The sequence below is a fragment of the Catharus ustulatus genome, chromosome 2 (genome assembly GCF_009819885.2).
Source record: "Catharus ustulatus isolate bCatUst1 chromosome 2, bCatUst1.pri.v2, whole genome shotgun sequence".
NCBI classification, from domain to species: Eukaryota; Metazoa; Chordata; class Aves; order Passeriformes; family Turdidae; genus Catharus; species Catharus ustulatus.
The window spans coordinates 19,678,995-19,687,885 of record NC_046222.1 but is presented as its reverse complement, the minus strand read 5'-3'; the positions used below and the strand labels follow the sequence as shown (position 1 = coordinate 19,687,885).

At 40.6% G+C, this 8,891-nt stretch overlaps 1 long non-coding RNA gene across 1 annotated transcript; it reads left to right on the top strand.

Annotated features, from left to right (window-relative positions):
- The first annotated feature begins 1,729 nt into the window (after positions 1-1,729).
- On the top strand, positions 1,730-6,146 carry LOC116992858. Its single transcript, XR_004417122.1, has 3 exons — positions 1,730-1,817; positions 2,383-2,505; positions 3,539-6,146. It is a non-coding gene; the product is annotated as an uncharacterized LOC116992858 (long non-coding RNA).
- The last annotated feature ends 2,745 nt before the right edge of the window (positions 6,147-8,891 follow it).

Below are 8,891 nucleotides of genomic sequence, written 5' to 3'. Positions count from 1 at the left end.
TTGCTCTTATCTAAAACTTTGATGCACTTTTTGAGTACTTTGTGTGATTCACAACTTTACAATTTAAAAAGGACATAGTGGATATAGAAAAGATAGTGGAAAGGGCAACCAACCAACTAGGAGGGTTGTAGCCTCCAATCCTTTCTTAGCCCAGCTATTAGGGCCGGAGGCTTCACTGAACTTGTTGATTTTCTGCAGAAAGAAAATCTGACCCGATTGTTCAGGAACTAAAAAACTTTAATACTAGAAGATAACAAACAGCAAGCCAAAGGGTTTGTACTGAATGAACTGGGAAAGATGGTACAGGAAGGATAGTTCCATCCACGAGGGGAAATGGACAAAATGAGGTGTGAGGGCATGTCAGGGGTATTTATAAACTTGGAGGAGGGGAGGATTTAGGGTGGGGTTTAGGCACAAGGTCTAAAAGGGAAGAAAAATTAGGAATATTAAAATTATTGCAGCAAAAAGGAACCAATGATAACAAGGGAAGCAGAGAACTTTCTGGCAATGATAAACATACTAGAACTGGAGGATACTGGGGGTGGTTTTTTTTACTCACCACTATTGCAACGGTTTTCCCAGAGCCTGAAGCCATGGTCATCTGCACTTATATTGGAGCTAACTCCAACAGAGGGTGAAGAAATTTTCTTATGAAGAAATACTAATAAGACTGTGATTTTCTCAGGATGGAGTGGAGGCTAAGGGGAATATGGTGGTAGTTCATTACATCATTGATTGGCAGGTAAGGTAGCACATATCCAGGACTACACCTAGGGTGTCTAGTCTGAGGGCTAGGTCTCTTGATTTGCTAACCTGGAGCAGACTTTTTCTTGTGCAAGATTAGTACAAGAAATATGCATTAAAACTAGCAGAAATTGGTTTGAAACAGACACAACTACTTTTTACATCACAGAGAGTTAATATCTGAATGTTTAGAAACAGGAGGCTGTGAAGGTAGGTTGCATCAGTGGGGTCAGATGAGAAATGCACAAATTAATGGACGTTTATTTAAGTCCATAAAATACAGGTAATGGAATAATCAGGGATGTACACCATAAACGATTCAGTCCAGGAGTTGTGGAACCTGCAGGAGTATTAGAAGGATAAATAGTTAAGTAACTGCTTCTCTCTCTGCTAATGCAGAATACTGGGCTAATAGTTCTGACTCAGCAGTGCTTCCCTATGCTTTTTGTTTTGCCTGGTCCCCTGACAGCATGGGATTTGTTGCTGTAAGTGGATTCCTGAATGGGAAAAGGCTGTCTCTCAAAAGGGTTCACAGCTGTTTTCCATAGGAATCATTCCTATTCCAGTGGGAACTACTGTGTATTGCCCAGTGTTTTACCAAAAGGTCTGTCGTAACCTTAGCTAAGACTGTGCATTTGATTCTGGCTGGCAATCAGAGATGCTCCTTTTCTAGCTTTTCAGTCTGCATGTACTATCTCTCTGAATAAAGATAAAAATAAAAGTAAAAATATGTGTACACATATGTGTACACACAAGGAAGGATAGAAGTATGGTTGTTCAAATTCAATATTTTTGAGTAACTTTGGTTGGGGGTGTGTAGAGAGGCAATTATTTATTTTATTGAAATCCTCATTAGTTTCTTATAAGCCCTCCCTCTTAGTCAGTTCCTCACCTTATAAATTTCATTAGCTTGGTGTGTTTTGGGTAGTGTAGAAGATTTGCCAAGATAGAGAAATTATAGACTGTTTTCAATTTCTTTCAGTTGCTTTTTACCTGAGTGGGGAACCTACCATTATGTGGCCAAGTAAGAAAAGATGTAGCTGTACCATTCAAGCCCTTTTCAAGTTAACAAGGTATTTTGTTTCTGACTTTTGTCTGTCCTCACAACTGGCCTTTTCTAGTTTGTCCTTTAAAAATACCTGTGCATATGAAGGATGATGCAATGCCTCTCAAAATAGGGTCCTCCAGAGATTGCAACTCTGCATACAGAAGTGTTGCTCCTGAACAAGGGTCTGCTGGGGGGAAACAGAGATTGGGCATGCCGATGCAGTTGGTTGGCAAGACGGTAGGGTGAGGGACCACAATTGCAATCCTGAGCTTATCGAGAAAAAAAGAAGTTCACAAGTATATGTACTTGGGAGAAGATGGAGCCTTTAAGGAAAAACAAAACTGAACTCAACTAAACAAGGAGGGAGAACAACACCTCTGAAAAAGTGAGAAACCGAACAAAAAGTCTAACAGACCTAGGTGAATAAGGTTTGGATCCAATTTAAATAATAACACCAGCCATTAAATACCAGCTAAGACATTCACAGTGGTAAGAAGCAGAGGGATGCAAATGTACTAAATTGAGCACAACCGACCGTGAGGGACATTATACCACTCCCACATGGTACAAGTCAACATCTGCTTTTCCAGGAGGACGGTGGCTTTCAGTGGAACGTCCTGCTGAGCTGTGTGCTCCTGCCTAGATGGAACTTGCAGCAGCCACTGAGCCCCCTCCAGGCTTCATTGGCAGCCTAACGTGCTGAGAGACTGGAGGTAAGAGACAGCACACCCCTCTCTGGAAGACAATAGTTGTGAATATTTGTCTGTTTAAAATCAAATCACAAGCCTCAGAGTATGGAAAACTGGCAGAGAATTGAGAAGGAGTGATTTCAGCTCAGCTGATGACTGAGTCCTGCCTTTGCTATCAAAAAACGTGCAACGAAGTGGCCCTGCTCTGTCTTGCAAGTGATAGTCGCATAGAACTGACTTGCTCTCTGTCCTGTATTCAGTGTCCTAGCTAACACAGCCTGGAAAGTACCAAGTATTTAAGATTCAGGCAATCATTCTCATAAGAGCATTTTTACGTTGCATGCAATATTTCTCTTTAAAATAAATACTTAGGAAGATGCTTTTTCACCCCTTTGTAATCAAAAAATATCCCTGACATCTCTACTACAAATTAAGCAGAATTCCTTGTAATTTAAGATCAAAATTTTTATATAAATTAGATGACTGTTTTAAAATAACAGCTCCAAACTACCCAGATGCACTATACTGTAAACTGCAGTATTTCACACCATGACTTCAGTGCTGTGTTAAAACAATGAAAGGCTAGAAAATGGTGATTGATACAGAATTCAGTTTATCTGCCTTAGGAGATGTGATGAAATAAAGATTTGTGTGTGTACAACTTATGATTTATCTTTGAAACTGAAGGCATATGAGCCTCCAATTCTATGTATGGCCTATGCAACAGCCTGGACTGAAAGCTGCATTCTGAATTGCACTGTTGTTCCAATTGACTTCTATGTCTGCATTGAATTAGGCTGCAAAAAATTGTGTGTGTAAGTCTGCCAGTGAGAGAGATTTGCTCCATTTTCTACTGGGAAATAGACTTCCCAGTTTCCTTTATGCCCCCCTGAGAAATTAGTAGATTCCTAAGAATATTGCTGAATAATATAGACTTGCAGTGGGGATCTGTGTCCCATGGTTTCCAGTTAGTATGTCTTTGAGGAAGTGGACTGTGGAAGATCTTTTAAAAGGTTATGTTGTTCTAGTAATTTTTTCTCTTTTTCTTTTATTTCAGGGCAAGAAGATTTTGTGGTTAATAGTGAGGCAGACTGGAATATAAATACAGTTTTGTGCACCCCAAAAAGAGAAGCAATAAGTGTTTGTTAGTCTCCCAGAGGTCTAAAAGTCTTGTATGAAGTACAGGTGGTGTGGTGGTTTTATTACAGCACTTTTGCAATGTTTTCAAATTCTCTCAGTGTTCCACTTTTCACATGCCTTTGGAATATTAAATTCTAATTCATAACATCCATACAATGACATATCTGTAAAAGAGGTAATTTGCAGATTAGCACTGGGTCAGAGGAAGGGAAGGGAGCTGGACACCGTGGGTAGCTCTTTCCTGCTGAAGCTGTAGGGATCCCTGCTGTGGCATTCTCTCCATCAGGGACAGGTCAGTCAGATCTGTGATACAAAGCCTTGCTTGAACTCTCAGGAATCAAAGGTGGCTTTCCAGGATTTTATTTGTTTCCATTTACAGTTTAATGCATAGAATCAGTTGATCAAATTTCCCTCTATATTCAAAGCATGGATAAAGGGACACATGAAGCTATGCCTGCCTGAGAGGGCAACATAGTGCAACAGGAGCTGTAGAGTCAGGGCTGGATGCCCAAGGTGTGCACTGCCTGCCTGTTAGTAGCTCTAACATCAGACTGGGGCTAGGGTGCCACACAGGTAGACTGTGCCAGGTGTGCCCTGGCACACTGAAGAGCATCCAGTTTGCAGTCCAGAGACTTCCCAATATGAACTCAAACAGGAAAGAGAAATATTATGTAATATCAAAGCCCCTTTCCTGAGTGGAACTAAAATCTATCACTGAGTCTACTTTGAGTGGAAAGTCCAGTAGCTTGGGCACTGTTTTTCTCTAGAAGGTGTGCATAGTCTTTGCACTGCGCAGTACAGCCAGAAAATTTCAGGAGAAATGGGGTTTGGAGCAGAGGCAAAGAATAGCTAATTAAATTATTTTCATAAATAAAACATAAGCTGCTATATTTGAATCTAGACTATTATTTTTCTTCTTCTAGGAATCTGGAATGAACTTTGCCAAAATATTAGGATTTCTGACTGACTTGTCACTCCCCCTCAGCCATCTTTCAAATGGGTCAAAATGTAAATGCAGTATCTTGTACATAAAGTGAAGTCTTCCTCCAGCAGCTGATTCACTGACAGGAAGAGTCTATTGCCTAGCTACAGCTCAAAGAAGATTATTCTGAACTTTTAAGGTGGAAATATATGCTTTTTGGTGCTGAAGATCCTGAGCTTGACTCTCAGTGTTTATTGCACTGCAAGAATGGAAGCAGCAAAGTCATATTTTCTACAGTGTAATGTGGTGCCACTGTACCAGCTGACACCAGTTAGTGCTATACGCTGCTATCCTATTTCGGCAGATGTAGGGATGTAGGAACAGCCTCTAAGGCAATGGTCAGTCACTTAGGAAAGTCTCAGCTACTTGTTGCACTTTCTTCTGGCATTTTAGAGGAAACTATTCTGGCCACAAGGCTATGGTGTAGAGGAAACAGGAACCTGGCTTTGTAGAGCTCAGTATGTTCAGTCATATGCCTCAGCACAGTTTGAGTACTGTTTTTATTTCCAAACTAGTTTTACTTCCAAGCAGTTGAAGAATTTTAGGGTTTTAGGAAAAAAGGCTTTTGAAAGTTTATCTTTGAAGACATGTCTTTGGTGAGTATCAGCTAATGTAGGACCACTGAATTAAACAGAAATATTTGAGTATCATCAAGGGGGTAATTCTTTATATCAGCTGAAGCAAACGCCTCAAATGTAGCTGGAAATGTACCATTTCATGCTAAATAATTCTTTATGCATTTATACTTTGTTTTGCATGGCAGTCTTTTACCCAAGATTCTAAAAACCTGAATAGACTTAAGCATCTTCTAGAAATTGTGACTTCTGATTTCTAGCTATAGGTAACCAAGATGCATTCTCTAACACACAAAAGACAGTCTCTCCTCCCTCCCTCTTTTCTGTTTTGGGTCTTCTTTGCACTGAAGAAACTCTGTCCCATGCAGACCCTCTAGCACAGTTGGTGACTGTCCTAAGAGTACAAGCTCTTTTCAGCAGGTTTAACATTATGAGGCCACATCTCTCATGTAATAAGGACTCTACAGTGCATCTGGGAAACTTGGGGCAAATATCCATCCTATTTGCCTTCAAAATTAATTGAAAAAGCGCATCACTGGTAGCTTGGTGACTGCCTCAGAACACACAGACTGGTTTCTGTTTTGGATGTCATCTATCCATAGCTCCCATAAAATTTATGGACACTAGGCACAAAGACAGGCAGTTTTCCTGAACCTGTACCTCAACACAATTTCAGCACATCTCTCTCTTTTTTTGTGTCATTCTCTCAGAGTATGTTCACATTCCAATGTTTGCTGATACACTGATGGCAATCTTTCTGTATGAACAAGAGCAAATAATAGCTTTTGAGAAAGTATTATTGAAAGGTGTGTTAAAAATTGCTCAGTAGCCAGAAAGCAGTTACCTTATTTAAGTCTAAGCGAAACATTAGAGACTTTTGAAGATGATAAATAGTCTGTTTGGATCATTTTAAAAGATTCGCTAAGCAATGGCTTCTTTTTCTAAATGCTAAAACCCAAAATGTCATCTGAATAAAATATTGTTTATGGCCACCCTATTAGGTTAGCTATTGCCTTTAAGGAAGCCACATACCTAATGGATCTAATTGCTCAAGGAGCACTATAAAATTCCATTTTTCTTTTGTAAAATATGTTAGATCATGTTCAAGCAAAAATAGTTTAGTGATTAATATTCTTTCTAATTCCAGAGTTGGAATCTGAAGCAAGCATTGAAATGATCTGCTGAAATTGTAAATAGCATGCATGTGGGGAAAAGATAGCAAGTTTGTACTAAATTGTACTTCTAAAATATTATAAAAATAATGTTCTGAGCATAATTGTATTCCAGTGGAATGGATAGGTGCCTGGCAACAAAGCTGAACAAATGTATACATACCAAAGAAAGTAATATCTTGATGGAAAAAGCTTTGGTTAAGCTTTAGCTGTGTATGCACAGATTTTGCTGGTGCACACAATGGGAGACATTGAAAATGAAAAAAAAATAAACTACTTTACAAGAACTGCCTTTGCAGGACATTGGAACAAGACTCATGCCTTTCTGGAAGGTCCTGGAAGATTTATTTCTTGGTTCAGGCAACACTCCCTTCAGCAAGAACAGCTGAACACATGTTCATTAGAGAGCATTAAATAAACCCCACAAAATTAAAAAAAAAAGATAATTTCATATTTTGATGCCCACTAGAAAATAAGACATTCTCAGTAGTGAGTTGGAGAAGTGTAGGGTTTTGGTTAATTTTTGAGGGGTTTTAGGTATTATTATTTGTGTGCAGGCCAAATTTCAGTTCAAGATCAGCAGGTTCCTGGATGTGTGCTTGGTGATGTCAAGCTCAAGGTTTACACTCTAAGAGTAACCACTGCTCTGTGCAATAAATTACAGCTCTCAGCTGCCAGTCAGTGTCTAGTCAACCTGTTGGGAGCTTTAATACTGACAGGGAACAAGGCTGTGATGAAATGCTCCTCTTGAAATGTAAGCACTTTCCACTGCAGCCCCAAAGAAAGGTCACATGTGTTCAGATATGGAACAAGGTAAGTTGTTAAATATCCTAGAATTATAGAATGGTTTAGATTGGAAGGAAAATTAGGGCTCATCTAATTCCAACCCCCCTGCCATGGGCAGGACCTTCCACTAGACCAGGTTGCTGAGAGCCCCATCCAACCTGGCTGTGAACACTTCCAGGGATCGGGCATCCACAGCTTCTCTGGACAACCTGTGCCAGGGCCTTAGTACCCTCCCATTAAAGAATTTTGTCTTAATATCTAATCTAAATCTCACCTCTTTCAATTTAAAGCCATTCTCCCCTGTCTGTCACTCCATGCCCTTGTAAAAGGTCCGTCTCCTGCTCTCTTGTAGACACCCTTCAGGCCCCGGGAGGCTGCTACAAGGTCTAGATAAACACATCCTGTTGTATGAGACACACAATGTGAAGCACTCAGATAGCTGGGGGCGATGCTTGGAGGGTGCATTTCCTGCAAAAAGGGATTTGCCTTGGGCATCATCACTGAGGGTTCCAGCATTGCAGTGCAGCTGGAGAAGCAGTGGTGGGATGGCAGCAGTGGTGAGATGACTCCCCTGGGGACAGAGCTGGGCCCTTCAGGTGTCACTTTAAGCAAATGAGTAACACTGTTCATTTCAATGCATAGTGCCAAGTGTGTGCTGAATATTGTGCTTAGGTAGGAGCTTAAAATCACAGCTGTCTGCCTGCTGCTTTTTTGTGCAAGCAGAGCATCTTTCTTAGCTATTTAACTTGTGGAGGCTGTGGCACTCCAGCCTGAACAACTTGCTGATACTTTTGGGGCTATTGGAGTGATGTGCCTGGGCTTAGATGCAGAGTTCCCTGCAGCACTCAAATACAGAGTCATGTGGAGAAACCTATCGCTGTTTGCCAGGCTTCACTTCTTCAATACTAAGGCTCTGAATTCTTGTAAATAGCTTAAGATTTGGATGTGAGGGAGCAGAATGCTTGGAAACATTGGTTACATTTCTTTTGAGAGAGGTATTTGTGTCTGCACTGAGTAAAGGTACAATATCCTCAATAAAAAGAGCTGCATTTCCTCTCATGATTATACAGCATATTTCTTCCTCAGGGGCTTTTCTGCTTATGCTTGAAAAATCATTTCACCTACCACTGCCACGGGTTACCCTGGGATCAAAAGGAAACGCACAGCTGAAGCACAGCTTGCTGCTGAACATCATCCTCTTTTAATGTAATTATAATTTTGTTGTCACTGGATGGTAGAAGACAGAGAGGATCAATTCAGTCAAGTCCCTACCAACTTTTTCTGAGATGGACCAGAGGAAGAAGCAAAAAAAATTCCAAAGCTTTTGGCACCAGGAAGGGAGCAGAATTTAGGCTGAACTGAGTTGCAACTGCCATTGGTAAGCAAATTTTTGTAATCAACACAGAAACTTAACATATTGTACAGTGTTTCAAAGATATCAGCTGTGGCTTGGTAACCTCCTGAAATATCCCTTTTCTTTTCTTCATGAGATGTCCACAGCTGCCCACTGCCACCTTCACAGATGCATGTTGAGGTTTTTTAATATTTTTGGCGAGGAGCTGCAGACAAAGAGGGAAGTGAGGACTGAACATTCCACAGAGCACTGCTGTGACTGTGCCAGATGCAGAGCCCTGTGCCTCAGGAGTACAGACAGGGTCAGGGGGCTAATGGTCTCGATACTTCTGCTTAAAAATGATGGCAAGAAGAACAATTCAAGAAGGAAAAAATAAGAGAGTAAGGTCAAGTGTGGGGTAT